The following is a 15,265-nucleotide window of genomic DNA, read 5'->3' as shown; positions in this document are numbered from 1 at the left end:
TTCCAGAGGGAGGGTCGCGCAGGGCATTTTGCGGCGGCGGCGGCTGCTGCTCCTGCACGTTTGGGACGGGCGGGCGTGCGCTCCGCCGCGCTGGGAAGGCATCGTCGGCCCGCTGGAGGGAGAGCGCGATCCGAGAGCGCGGCGCGCTGGCACGGCGATATTTATAACCCGGGTGATCTCACAGCTCTCCCTACATGCCTGGAGTCTAAAGGAGGCTCGCTTCGCCAGCCCCTCGGAGGCGGGGAGGCGGGGGAGGGCGCTTCGCAGGACCCCCGGCGGGCGGGAGGCGGGGGGGGGGAGGAGGAGGACGGCGGAGACGCGAGGGTCGCCCCTGGCCACGCTGGAAAGGCTCAGAGCGCACCGGGGACGCGCGGCCGTGGGCTCCAGCAGCGTTCTTACGCACCGGCGGGCTGATTTCCCCCCAGCCCAGACTCACGAGCTGCGAATAATTCATACGCGGAGACAAGCGAAATGGGCTCCCTGGAGAGCGGGGAGGGAGAGGCGGCGGGGAGGGAAATGGGGCTCTCCTCCATGGCGGGGAGGGAATGCCCTAGCCCCTGCAGTCCACGTTGGCCGGAGGCGAACGAACGGGATCCAAAAGGTCTCTCCGGCTGTGTGATTCTGGGGAAAGAAGGCGGATTTTCAAACCACGCAGCCCGGAATGACTCGATCTAAGCCGAGAAGGGTCCCACGGAATTCAAGGCCGGTGGCCACTAGCCAGCATTTGTGATTGTAAGCCGCCTTGAGTGCCATTTTTCTTGGTAGAAAGGCAGGGTACAGATCAAATAAATAAATAGCCTAGATGGCATTGCAAGCGGGAGGCGGCGGGGGGGGGGGGTGAGGGGTGGGAGGAGGTTAGACAACTTCATGGAGGAGGAGACGTCTCTCTACCTATCGGTCGTGGTGACTATGTGGAGCCTCCATTCTCATCGGCAGTTTATCTTTGAATGCTGAGTGTAACACCTTCCCCACCCAAAAATTCCACCAAGGGTTTGTGTGTTGCATTTATGCCCTGCCTGTAGCTGGTTTCTAGAACCAGAATCCTGACCTGGGGCTATCAAGGAGGATCTTTTATGTTCTTATAGAATCTGGCTTTAAGCCGAGCAGCAATGGAGGTCGATGGCTCCGATGTCAATTGGATAGCTCCTTTAAAGTCCTGACTGGTTCTGACTGACACCCAGAGCGGATTCACTGCCCGCTGACATCAGCCTCCACTGCTGCTTTTCCCAGCCTGGTGCTCTCCAGATGTGCTGGACTACAACTCCCATGCTGGCCGGGGGTGCTGGGAGTTGTAGTCCAACACATCTGGAGGGCATCAGATTTGGAAAGGCTGCCCCAGTGTGTGTGTTGAGGATTGGAGCGTGAAGCAGCTGGGCCGTCGGATCTGGCTTCACTAGGGAGTGGATCACGTTGCAACCTAGCTTGGGAGGGCGAAGAGAGGCGCGCGGGGATGGGTCTCAGTGGCAGCAGCGAAACTGAAAGCACAATTTATTTTTTTCCTAGCTGGGAAAGCACTGGAAGGTCGAATTCAGGCGGAAAGTCAATTCAGGACTGGGACTGACTTTCCAACTCAGCAGGGATGTTTGGATTGAATCGGGGAAGACCGTCCCATTGTTTCACTGGCACCCCGATCCATGCGATCCCGTGGAGATTTTACTTAGAAGTAATTCCCACTGAGCTTGGTGTCGGTGAGACTTTCCAGTTGTGTATAATTTGAGGAGACTTTAGGAAATCAGATATTTGGAATAAAATCCCTTGATTTCAATTAGTTATCTTGAACGTAGGGGTTTAACTGCTGGAAAGAGATGCCTAGAGTCAAACTTAGCTCATGTCCTCCGAGTTGGGCCCCCCAGTCACTTAATCTCGAAAGTTTAAGCCCACGAGAGATGCCCCTCTGCACATGCTCAGATGCGGGCTCGTCTTTATTACTGCTTCCTATGTCAAAGGACGACATAGTCAGACGGGATCCGGGACTGAACCCCGGGGAACTTAAACTGCTACTTTGACCTATATGGCACCTCCACGCAGTTTGTTTGGCTCAAGTGCGTTATGGATCGGGCCGCGTCGAGGGAGCAAATCGGCCTACAGCCCACGCAGCCGATTGAACTGAGCTGCCGGTGGAGAGAAGTCCCAGGTCCTTTGATGTGAAGAGGATGAAACCGGGTGGAGGTTGCAGTCCTGAAGCCCATCACTTGGAAGTCACTTCTCCTGTCCTCCAGCGATCCATCTGCCCTGGCCCCGGCCCCACCAGCCTCAATGGGCACCAGCCGCCACGGAGATTGCCACAGCATCCCGGGTGCCATTCTCTGCGCGCCTTCTCAGAGGTGAGTCCCGTCGAGCTCAAGGAGGCTGACTCCCAGCTATGCGTGCAGGCGGAGGATCGCGGCTCTTGTCTCTACCTGCCTTTCCCAACTTCCGGGCCCCGACTACAACTCCCATAATCCCCAGACAGAGTGACCCGTGGTCAGAGATGATGGGGATCATAGTCCAGTAACATCTGGGGACCCACGGTTGGGAAAGGCTGCGAAGGCTCGCCCGGAGTTGCTTTGCGTGGAGCTCCGCGCGCCTCTCACCCGGCCAAGGAATTATTCGCCCGACGCGTGCGATGATCAAACACGCGCGCCGCCGCCCACTCCTGGGCGTGAGACCTTGGCTGTCTCCTCGTCTGCAGCGGCTGGGGGAAGCTTCTCCCTCCCCCCGTTCCCAGGGGGGACCACAGTGCATGAGTCAGAGTCATTAAGTTGCGCGCCGCCTTAAAGCACTCGCGCGCGCGCGCACTCCAGACCTGAGCGTGATCAAACCGCCTTCTGTCACTGATCGGGCCGTCCGTACCTGGCCGGCAGTTCTGGAAGCGCAGCTCCGCCTAAAAAAGAGGCAACTGTTCGGACTTGCGCCACGAGCCTCTCTGGTCCGCCTGAAGCTGTTGTTTTCACACCCTTTGCATGCAGAAGGTGCCAATCTGGGTAGGACAAGGAAAGAACGCTGAAGAGCCATTGCTGCTGCCACTCAGTGTCGACAATATTGGGCTAGATGGACCAAGGGTCTGACGCAGTATAAGGTGCCTTCCTGTGTTCCTGTGTAACCCCACACATTGATTTCAAAGGCCTTAGGTAGTCCTCGCCCTGTGCTGGATTGTGGTGATGAGGTTTAACTTTAAATTCTATTAATTATTATTATTTGTTGCATTTATATCCTGCCTTCTCCTCCAAGGAGCCCAAGTTGGTGTACATGAGCCGCCTCCTCTCCATTTTATCTTCACAACAAGCTTGTGAGGTAGGTTAAGCAGAGAGTCTGTGACTGGCCCAAAGTCACCCAGTGAGCTTCATGGACGAGTGGGGTCTAGAACCTGGGTCTCCCGGCTCCCAGTCCGACACTTTCACCACGGTGGCTGTCTCAGACATCTACCTCCACATTTTCCCTATGAAAGCAGTTCAGATCTCACCTAGGCCACAAACTCATTAGGGCTGCAATCCTATCCTATGTACCTTTACTTGGGAGTAAGCTCCACTTACTCCACAGTGGGGCTTACCTTGGAGTAAGCATGCCTACACTCTGCCTGCATGCTGCCTTATAAAGGCTAAACTCTCTCAAATTCATCCTCCCACAACCTCCTACAATAGGGGCATGATAATAATGGCCTGTCTTCCTTACCCAGTTTGATGTAAAGAAAATAAGAAGATGATGTATGGGAAGTGCACCCTACAGCAGTCTTCTTCAAGCTGGTGCCCTCCAGCTGTGTTGGGGATAATGGGAGTTGCAGTGCCACACATCTGGATGTGGAAGACTCCTCTAGTGCTGCATCATTCCCCCTCCTCTTCTTTCTATCAGAGAGTACATGGAGCTTTACAGAGTATCGACAGAAGAGAAAGGGAGAGAGAGAGAAAGGCCTCTGCCCCAGGGAGATTACAATTTAAATTTCAAGTGGGGAAGATTACAAAATGAAGGAAGAGGAAGGTGAGACAGGGAAAGAATAGGAGAAATCAAGGGTAATTCTGGGCAAAATGATCAAGTGAAATTACACCTACTCAGCTTTGTTTGGGTTGCAGAGAATGACTTCAAGGTTAAGCTGAAAAAGTGACTTGTGAAGATGGACATGAAGGAAGAAAGAGAGAAACAAGGACCAATCCGAATAGAAGCAGTTCTGCTACCAGGCCCTAAACATCCAGAGAAAGTTAAAGTGCTGTTAGGTACCAGCATTTGAGTTTGGCTAGATGCTCAGACATGGGTCCTCTGATCTCCGGTGTTGGAAGTGCATGGCCAGTCAGTAATGAAGGCCTGGAGAAGATAAGATTAAGGGGAGACATTATAGCTGTCTTCAAGTATCTGAAGGATTGTCACACTGAAGATGGAGCAGAGTTGTTCTCTGTTGCTCCAGTGGGCAGGACTAGAACAAATGGGTAGGAACTACAGGGAAGCAGATTCCGGCTGAACATTAGGAGAAATGTCCTAGTGATATGAGTTGTTTGACAGAGAAACAGATTGCCTCACAAGGCAGTGGGCTCTCCTTCACTATTTAAGTGGAGGCTTGATGGTTGTCTGTCCAGCATGCTGTAGTTGGATTCTGCATTGTAGATCCTCCATTGATCAGGCGGTTGGACAAGATGATCTCCAAGGTCCCTTCCAACTCTAACACTCTAGGATTCTAGGAAATCATGTGATTTGCTGCACATCATATATGCTTCTTGTGCATGTACCAGGGCTGAGCATTGACTCTATGCCATAGAGGGAGGGAGAATCACACCACTGACTCAACCTCTAAGTTTAATTGCAAGCTACCATTAGCCATAATTGTTTATTGGCCAGAGTCATCTCATGCTCTCCCTGGCACCTCTGTGGTGAGAGCATTTATATCTTGGAATTGTTGTCAATCACAAGCTGAATATGAGCCAACAATGTGATGTGGCTGCAAAAAAGGCCAATGCTCTTTTGGGCTGCATTCATAGAAGCATCGCTTCCAAATCCCGGGAAGTACTAGTTCCCCTCTACTCAGCACTGGTTAGGCCTCATCTGGAGTACTGTGTCCAGTTCTGGGCACCACATTTTAAGAAGAATGCCGACAAACTGGAGAGGGTTCAGAGGAGGGCAACAAAGATGATCAGGGGACTGGAAACAAAGCCCTATGAAGAGAGACTGCAAGAACTGGGCATGTTTAGCCATGAGAACAGAAGACTGAGGGGAGATATGATAGCGCTCTTCAAGTACATGAAAGGTTGGCACAGAGAGGAAGGCCAGGGTCTCTTCTTCATCATCCCAGAGTGCAGGACACGGAATAATGGGCTCAAGTTACAGGAAGCCAGATTCCATCTGAACATCAGGAGAAACTTCCTGACTGTTAGAGCAATACAACAATGGAACCAATGACCTAGGGATTGGTCAGAATGCTCTCCCACACTGGAGGCATTCAAGACGAGCCTGGACAGCCACCTGTCAGGGATACTCTGACTTGGATTCCTGAATTGAGCAGGGGGTTGGACTCGATGGCCTTGTAGGCCCCTTCCAACCCTACTATTCTATGATTCTATGTCTTGCGTTGGAAACCAGAATGGCAACCAGTTCAGTTTAATAGTGGATGTGTTAATAAAAGACTTTACCTCCTTGAGACGAAGGCCTGGTATCAAACATCAGTTCCAGGGCAATGCCCATTAAGTTCTGGGGGCCTAGCCGATTGATCCCTTTCATAGATGATATCCATGGAATTTAAATTCACCTTTAATGTTTAATAAGACTGAAGCCTGTTCAATTATTTCTTTATTATTTTTACAGATGTATACTTTGCCTTTTGATTGAATAATCTCCAAGGTACCTTAGGAAATATCAAAACAATTCCAAAACACTGCCAAGTAACTTTGTTATTTTTGGGGGTGGCAGAAGCTAGAGTCTAGTGGGGACAAGAAAAAAGAGAATCCCAGTGGGGGAGGGGGAACCCCAGCAGGGGGGCCAAAAAAGAAAGAATCCCCAAAACAAACATGTGTGTGCCAAAATGGCCATGGGACAAAATGTGCCCTCAAGCACCCCCAAAATGACAAGTGTGCCTATCAGCCCAAAAAGGTTGCCTACCCCTAAGTTAGAGGGGCCTTTCCCTTGCTTCTATGGTCCCATGAAGGGCACCATCAGACAGTTGGAGCAGTGTCCTTTCTAGCAAGGGCCGGGGCACACGCTTCTTGCATCTGATCCTTTTCTGGCTAGAACATCCTAAGGTTTTCCCTGGGATGTACGTCCTGTTTCTTTCAACTGTCTTTAGGACTGAGGTGTTAGGCTGATCCTAAGGGAAGGCCTTAATTATTGGCTAAAGCTGGATCCACACAGCAATTAAGATGGAGATTAAAACCATGGGCACTCCAGTTTTAAACATAATGGACTTGGGAGTAAAGTTCCATTTGAAATCAGACAAGCAGACTTCTAAGGATGCCTTTCATCTTGGTCCTAAAGAGTATGGCCCTATTCCAGCTAAAATGAAGCATGACTAATGATGCAAACCTATGCATGTTTAGACAGAAAAAAGTCCTACAACTCTCTGCTGGGAGTAGAAGGACTTTTTTCTGTCTAAACATGCATAGGATTGTACCCGATATGTGCTTCCAGATGAGGATTTTATTGCACCACCATCTTGCCTCAATTCATGGAATTTTACAGGAGGTCCAGACAAGATTGTTTTCCACTTGTAACCCTTCCATGTTTTCCCACTGCTTCTTTGTTCTTTTGCCTTAGAAAATCTTATAGGAAAGATGGAATAGCTGCACCATACCCTCTGAGTGGTACTGCTGCTAGGAGCCCTCCATTCAGAGGCACCCTAAAGCTGCAACCCTATACCCATTTACTTCTCTGGGAGTAAGTCCTCTTGAATATAGTGGGACTTACTTCTAAGTAAACACACATCAGATCAGGCTGTATGTCTCAACTAACTTGTTCCTTTGGCTTCCGTGGGGCTGAGTCATGACTTATTTTAGCCGTACCAGAGTTAAGATATGGAAGAAGGAGCCATTATTTTCACCAGGACACTTCCAAGTACTTTGTCATTGCTTGAGACAGAAGTTTTAGGATTACAGCTTTAAGCTTCGATCCTCTGTATACCCTTCCTCAAGTGAACTGGAATATTCCTCTTTTTGAGTACAAAGTATCCAGCACAAGTTTATTGACAAAATAAGTTCCTCTGTTTGAAGATTCTCATGTATAGCAGCATCTATCATCCTAGGTATGTATGCACGCACATGGCCTTCAATCCACAAGGATTTTCCTCCAGAGCTTTTTTAGCAGTCCCCCTCCCCCCCGAAACACTTCAGCCTAGGGTTGCTCCTGAAATTCAAAACTTCAAGAAATTTGTGTTGAATGTAGCAGTTCTGCCACTTCTGAATCCTGAATCCAAAAGCATTGGCAGCTGTTCAGAGAAATCCTCCATACTTTTGACAAATCCGCTTACGAGTCGTGGTTACAAGAACAAGCATTATGTGTTCTTGCAATATCTGCATTCTCGCAATATTTTTTGACATTTTTTGCACTGAGCCATCTGTGCTCTCTTGTGCTATTTTAACCTCTTTTGTGCCAAACCATCTGTGTCAGTGTGATTATTTTTTAACTCCCTCATGATACACCATCTTCGTTCTCATGAGCGAAAGATTCATATGCGAGGATGACTGTTTATGCAGCCTTAGGACTACAAAACCCATCATGCAGTGCAATAGTGAGTGAACTGAACATGTGCAGAAACAGCCTGGGCCTTAAGCTGACATGAGACATTCTGAAACATCAGAAAGCTGACATTATTGGGGTGCTTCCAGATACAGGGGCCCTAATGTGAATCGCCAGGAGGCATTGAGGTTTTCTAGACATGGCAGTTAATTTGCTGTATCTACCTTTGGTTTCTTCACAGAATTGAGATCCAAGCACTATACAAGGAGCATTTCCTTTCCTGATTTTCCACTACATAACCTCTAGGTGGAACTGTGGTATAGGGAATAGCACAATTACACTTGTGGAAATCACACTTTCTTTCGCTTTCACAATTAAATTCCACATTTCCCTGCTCTAAAAACACTCACCGAAAATGCTGGTTAGACACAGAAGTGAAACTGAAGAGTCAGGACATTGTCTAAACAACCCATAAGCAATGATGAGTAAGGAATATTTTACCTTCTTTCCTTAACAGATTTTCCATTGTAAGAAAAAAGCCAGAAGAAGCAGTGGGAAAACACAGAGGGTTACGAGTTGAAGGTGTTGTCATCTGGAACACCCATAAAATTCTGTGAATGAAGCAGAGCAATGGCAGGATAACAGCCTTGTCTGAAAGCACCCTGAAGGAATGGCAGGACAAATGGAAGCAGCCAAAATAGGCTGGTGGGTTTTTCACAGAACTTTCCTGTCTGGATTGGAACGTCAACAAACAGAACTGAAAGCAGATGTTCTCCTGGAGGTTTCATATGTCACCACTGTAGCACCATCTTACCTACTCTTCCACTATCACCTGACTTCCCCAACTCATCTCCTCTATGACTTCCCCATCTCATCTCCTTTCTTCAGATGGTTCTTTTTCTTTTTTATTTTTTTTAGCAGTTTAAACCAGAAAGATACACAAAGAATGCCTCCCAAAGGACAATTACACACACACACTCATTCATAAATAAATTTAACTTTTGAAGAGGCAGCAATGCCTGAAGCCTTTCCTTCCTTCTTTCTTTCTTTCTTTCTTTCTTTATTTATTTATTTATTTACAGCATTTCTATACCACTCCACATCAAAAGATTTTGGAGCAATGAACAGCAAGGATAAAAGAGTAAAACACCTTGATAAAACAATTTAAAAGAGCCAAGTTCTGATAAGGCAAAATTCAATAAACCGTGGCCGATCACTCAAGGAAGGCTTCCTGAAATAACAATGTCTTTAAGAGGCGCTGGAAGAAATACAATGTCAGCACCTGCCTGACCTCCAAAGGCAGGGAATTCCACCAAAAGGGGGCCACCATGCTGAAGGCTCTTTCCCTGGTGGACTCCAACCGGGCCATGGGTCCATGTGGAACCACCAGGAACATGCCCTCTGATGACCTCAGTGACCAGGCAGGTTGGTAAGGAAGGAGGCAGTCTCTCAGGTATTCTGGTCCCACGTTGTTTGCTACGAAACTAGATGGAAGAAGTGGCATGAAAACATGGGAAGTTTATGAGCAGAAGACAACAATGACATCTGGATTCCCCCCAAAATTCCATGAATGAGGCATGGTGATGGCACGATAAAAGCCTTGTCTGGAAGCTCTCTAAGAGTGGGGTTGGGGGAGCTATCCTTGCTTTTAGAAGCTGCATGCTTGTGTTACAGCAGGCACCATCTTAGAAGAGGCATTTTCTCCTGGATGAGAAAAAACAATTTCTCTTCCAAGATGGCAGCCATCGCATTTTACTTTCAATAAGTATTTTAGAAGTTATTGCTTTTTTTTTTTAACCACTTGTTGTCCAAATTTATCAGGGGCACTTTTTAGTGATTCCAAAAGTTTTTAATCAAGAGCACAATCGTATGTGTGTTTTGATGGAAAAAAAATGGCTGGCTGGGGCATGCTGGGAGTTGTGGAACATTTTTCTGTCTAAACATGCATAGGATTGCGCCCTAAGTTCTATTGCTTATAAAAATGCTACCTGTTGAGCTAATAACCTGAAATCTGGTGTCCAAGGTCTATTTGATGAGATCTACAAATGTCCCAAATTTCAAACTGATCTGATAAAAAATGCCACAGGTGCAAGTTAGAAAATTTCGAACATTGGAACAGTCACCCTTTTTATTCCAATTTTTAAGCAGGCATATCTGTCAAATTTTGCAGAAAACTACTGATGTACTTTATTCAGACTTGTCAAGGAAGGAAATTAGTCATTCGTTTGGTGAAATTCTGAGCAGCAGTTCAATAGTTATTATAGTTTTCCTGCTCATTAAAGCCTATGGCAGCAACTGCTGGCAAAGTTATGCAGTGCATGCTCAGTTTAAATCTGAAGCTGGAATGCTGCCAATACTCCGGTTTTTGCAAAGGGATTCTATTGCCCCATGCAGATGTTCACCTGCAATATGAGTAGGGCTAAAGTGGAAATGGGACATGTGCAAGAATGCAAGCCATGCTCCCAAATGCTCCCCCCCCCCCCGGCCAGCTATACTGTAAATCTTCACAAGGGCTGAATGGACTTACAAAGATCCCACAACTGGGGACCAGTCATTGGATATGCACAATTTCGTGTGCACTCTGGGAGACAGAGAAAGCTCAACTTAGCAGTTCAAAAGCAAGAAATTGCAAGTAGATAAATAGTACCGTTTCGGCAGGAAAGGTAACAGCGTTCTGTGCACCTCGGTGTTCAGTCATGCCGGCCACATGACCACAGAAGCGCCTTCAGACAGGGCTGGCTCTTCGGCTTAAAAATGGAGATGAGCACCACACCCTAGAGTCGGACACGACTGGTTGGGGACACCTTTACCTTTTTAAGGCATCCCTATTATGTATCCCAGTAAATGGATATATGATAGGGTTGGCCCAAAGGTTATTTTGGGGTGTACAGATGAGTTGGGTGACGTTGAAGTTGATTTGGGTGAGGTTGAAGTTGGGTCCCATTTAATAATTTAAGGCTCCTTCTTCAGTATTTGATTTAAGGATACAAATGAAATCTGAACAGGTACTTTGAACACCTTGACACCACAAAATAAATGTTACCATCCCCTTCTCCCTCAGCAGCCCTTCTGCAACCCATCTCACATGGTGTAGGAGGGGGTTCTGACCCTCCGGAGAGGCTTTTGGGGGGCACAGCTGACTGAAGGGATAAGAAAAGAATTGAAACTTTCCCACTGGATCTTAGGATCAAAGCCATTATTTATCATAGAATCATAGAATAGTAGGGTTGGAAGGGGCCTACAAGGCCATCGAGTCCAACCCCCTGCTCAATGCAGGAATCCAAGTCAGAGCATCCCTGACAAATGGCTGTCCAGCCTCGTCTTAAAGGCCTCCAGTGTGGGAGAGCCCACCACCTCCCCAGGTAATTGGTTCCATTGTCGTATTGCTCTTACAGTCAGGAAGTTTTTCCTGATGTTCAGCCGGAATCTGGCTTCCTGTAACTTGAGCCCATTATTCCGTGTCCTGCACTCTGGGATGATCAAGAAGAGATCCTGGCCTTCTTCTCTGTGACAACCTTTCAAGTACTTGAAGAGTGCTATCATATCTCCCCTCAGTCTTCTCTTCTCAAGGCTAAACATGCCCAGTTCTTGCAGTCTCTCTTCATAGGGCTTTGTTTCCAGTCCCCTGATCATCTTTGTTGCCCTCCTTTGAACCCTCTCCAGCTTGTCTGCATCCTTCTTAAAGTGTGGTGCCCAGAACTGGACACAGTACTCCAGATGAGGCCTAACGAGTGCTGAGTAGAGGGGAACTAGTACTTCCCAGGATTTGGAAGCGATGCTTCTATTAATGCAGCCCAAAATAGCATTTGCCTTTTTTGCAGCCACATCACATTGTTGGCTCATATTCAGCTTGTGATCGACGACAATTCCAAGATCCTTCTCGCTCGTAGTGTGGTTGAGCCACGTATCCCCCATCTTGTAACTGTGCATTTGGTTTCTTTTTCCTAGGTGCAGAACTTGGCATTTGTCCCTATTAAATGCCATTCTGTTGTTTTCTGCCCAGCACTCCAGTCTATCCAGATCACTTTGAATTTTGTTTCTGTCTTCCAAAGTATTAGCTATCCCTCCCAATTTTGTGTCATCTGCAAATTTGATCAGCATTCCCTGCACCTCCTCCTCCAAGTCATTAATACAAATGTTGAAGAGCACTGGGCCCAGGACTGAGCCCTGCGGTACCCCACTCGTTACCTCTCCCCAGCTTGAGAAGGTCCCATTGATAAGCACTCTTTGAGTCCGATTCTGTAGCCAACTGTGGATCCACCGGATCGTTGTTTCATCTAGCCCACTTCGAGCAAGTTTGCTCATCAGGATATCATGGGGCACTTTGTCGAAAGCTTTGCTGAAGTCGAGGTATATGATGTCTACAGCATTCCCACGGTCTACAAGGGAGGTGACTTGATCAAAAAATGAGATCAGATTTGTCTGGCAGGACTTGTTTTTGACAAATCCATGTTGGCTTCGAGTAATCATGGCATTGTTGTGAAGGTGCTTCCAGATGGATTGCTTTATGATCTGCTCCAGAATTTTCCCAGGGATTGATGTCAGACTGACTGGTCTGTACTTCCCAGGTTCCTCCTTTTTACCCTTTTTGAAGATAGGGACAACGTTAGCCCTCCTCCAGTCATCTGGCACTTCCCCCGTCCTCCATGATTTCTCAAAGAGAATAGACAGCGGTTCTGAGAGTTCTTCTGCCAGTTCCTTTATGACTCTAGGATGCAGTTCATCTGGCCCTGGAGATTTGAACTCATTCAAAGTAATTAGGTGTTCCTTGACCATATGCCTGTCGATCTCAAGCTGCAATCCTGCCCCTTCAGCCTGTACTTCTCCTTTGCCAGGGGGCTCATAGACCCTCTTTTGGGAGAAGACTGAGCCAAAGTAGGAATTGAGCACCTCTGCCTTTTCTTTGTCATCTGTTATCATTTTGCCATCCTTATTGGCAAAATTATAATCCTTATGATTACTTATGTAATGTTGTTTTCATTGTAAGCTCCTTTGGGAGCAAATGCTGAGAGTGGCAGCATGCAGTCTGAATCAATGAATGATGCTCCCTTTCTCCACCCACAGAAGTTGGGTTTTCTCCCTGCTTGGGGGGAAAAACACCCAGAGTGAGCAAAACCTGGTTTTCCTTGCAAACACTGCATACAGCCCACTGGGTAGGATTCATAGCTTTCTCTTCCCCACCAGTTCATTGCATTATAGAAATGAAATGGGCTGTGGATTGAGGTGGAAGGATATTTTGCTTGAATTCTTTTTTTGTAATTGTAGGGTGGGTGAACAATGATAACAACACCATGTCCAGTCCACTAAATCATGAAAGTAAACTAGGCACGAGGGCAGGATATGGTTTGTAATGGTGTATTGGGGTTAACTGAAAGTGCTTTAAGAGCACAATCCTGTGCATGTTTATACAGGAGTATGTCCCATTTTGCGCAATGGGGCTCACTCCCAGGTAAGTGTGCATGGGTTTGCAGCCTTAACGTCCAAGTAATTCAGGGTGCAACTGGGCTGAGGATAAAGCTGTTGGACACTAGCAGCAATAATACATGATAGCTCCTTCATTTCTTACAGAGATATCTCATTAGCTTGAATGAATTGCCATGAAGACTGCAGCCAAAATATGCACTTTGGATGACTCTCAAAAGTAGTGTTTGACACACGTTTAAATGACTGCCTGCAGCGGGGAAAGAGCAATTCATATGAGGATCGCTGGGAGAAGCTGTGGAGGGCAGAGGCGGTAGGGAAATCAGTGTGTGTGTCTGGAGTTTGATGCGGCGGGGGGGATCAGCAGTGCTGGCTCCAGGTTCTTGAGGTCCCTTGGACGAGGCACCTTCACTGGGCTCCCCTCCCTCGGTGAGTCTCCCTTCTCAGCACTGTTGTTGCCAGACGCTCTTGTTCCTCCTCCACTTCCTCATCATTGCTGCCACTTGCTTGTTTGATGGGCAGAGAGCCAGGGACCAAAGGCCATGGCATCTCCTGCTCCTCCTTCTCACCGCCCCTGCTGTCTGGGCCAGAGTTGGGGATCCACTAGGCTGCAATGGTGAAGAAGAGGAACAACTCCAGGGGGCTCTTCTTGTCACTGGGCCCATGCTAGGTGCCCAGCCATGCCTACCTAGACACCAGCCTTAGGGATCAGGGCACTCATGAGGGGCTGCAGAAATGGCCTTCGTGGGCTGCGTGTGGCCATGTTGTGCACCCCTATCTTAGATGCTCTGTCTCCTGACTCCACCCCACATCCAGCTCACTTTCAATTCTTAACCCTTTCCTAATTTCTTCACTAGCCCTTGGCTATGTCCAGCACAGCCCCCTTTCCCTTATCTTGGGATTTCTTCTGTATATTGCTCTGCCCCTGAATCCACTCCTGGCTGGCTTTCACAGCCCATTTCAAATCCCTGCCTTATCGTGCTCTCAGTTCTATTATGGCAAATTATATTATGGCACTCTTCTACCCTCCTTCCTTTCCTAATCTTTCCTGGAAATGGCACCATTATGAGCATGTGCACCAGTATCTTGGGCCACTTGGAACCATGGGAAACATAGTTCCTAGTGGTTCCTGCTGGCCTTGGATGCTGTGCTGCCCAGTCTCACAGCAATGCCTTGCACTGGTGGAGGCCTTTCATGAGCTCAGCCTGTTACTGTTAGACAATTTGGGGACAGGGAAATGGAAAGCTGCAGTGGCCATGAGGGCACACAGTGGGGGGCCAAAACAAGCCCCTGTCAAGCCAGGCCCAAACTCCTGTTTGACAGGGATTTGGGGTGTCTGAATTGCTACAATTTACATTTTAAACCTCCACTTGAGAATCTGCTCCAGTCGGAGGGGTGCTAATTACAGGACACCACCTGCTTTCCTCTCATGTTTGAGGCTGACATTTCCCACTCCTTTTTTTCCCAGTGGAGGCTGGTGGCTCCGATGTTAGTGGGGTGGTAAATCCGCTCCAGGTTTCAGTCAGAATCAGTCAGAACTCTAAAAGAGCTATCTGGTATCACTGGGGCAGTGAATCCGCTCTGGGTTTCAGTCAGAACCAGTAAGGACTCTAAAGGAGCTATCCAACTACTTTTTCCCCTCCCATTTCTGATTCTAAAATGAAGTTCCAAAAGATTATAAATGATTTTACAAATGATATGCCTCTCTGCTAAGTAAAAAGATTCCAGCTTAATTAGAAATGTCTAACAGTAGAAATGTATCCTATAGCAACCTGCAAATGAAGAGCAATTAATCTGCAGAGGGTTTTTTTTCCCTGAGACAAAACAACTCAGAGTAAGACTCTTGGGGAAAGGACTGGTCAAACTTGTTCTTTATAAAGCACCATGTACATAGACAGCACTATATACATAATAATAAATGGGACCTGCAACAAAATGTTTCAGTACTGAGTACTTCTGTTGGTTCCAGCCTGTAAGACATGTCATCTTCCAGTATACATTCCATCTCCCCCTCTTCCCATTTTTTCCATTCCCATCTCAACCAATCAGCACTCCATGGCCACTAAGCATTTTCAGTCATCACTGGTTTGGTTTGGGGGATTTCCTTAGAGTTTCCCCCCCAATGTTTTTTTATATATGCTTCTGCAAAACTTTGGGTTTCCCCAAGCCTGTTGATATCCCCCTCTTATGTGTGGATGGTGCCATTTTGGCTACATAA

Source organism: Heloderma suspectum, chromosome 5, assembly GCF_057233095.1.
Source record: "Heloderma suspectum isolate Gila_16-S chromosome 5, 16-S_ref, whole genome shotgun sequence".
NCBI lineage: Eukaryota > Metazoa > Chordata > Lepidosauria > Squamata > Helodermatidae > Heloderma > Heloderma suspectum.
The sequence above is the reverse complement of the archived record's forward strand: the minus strand, read 5'-3'. Positions refer to the sequence as shown.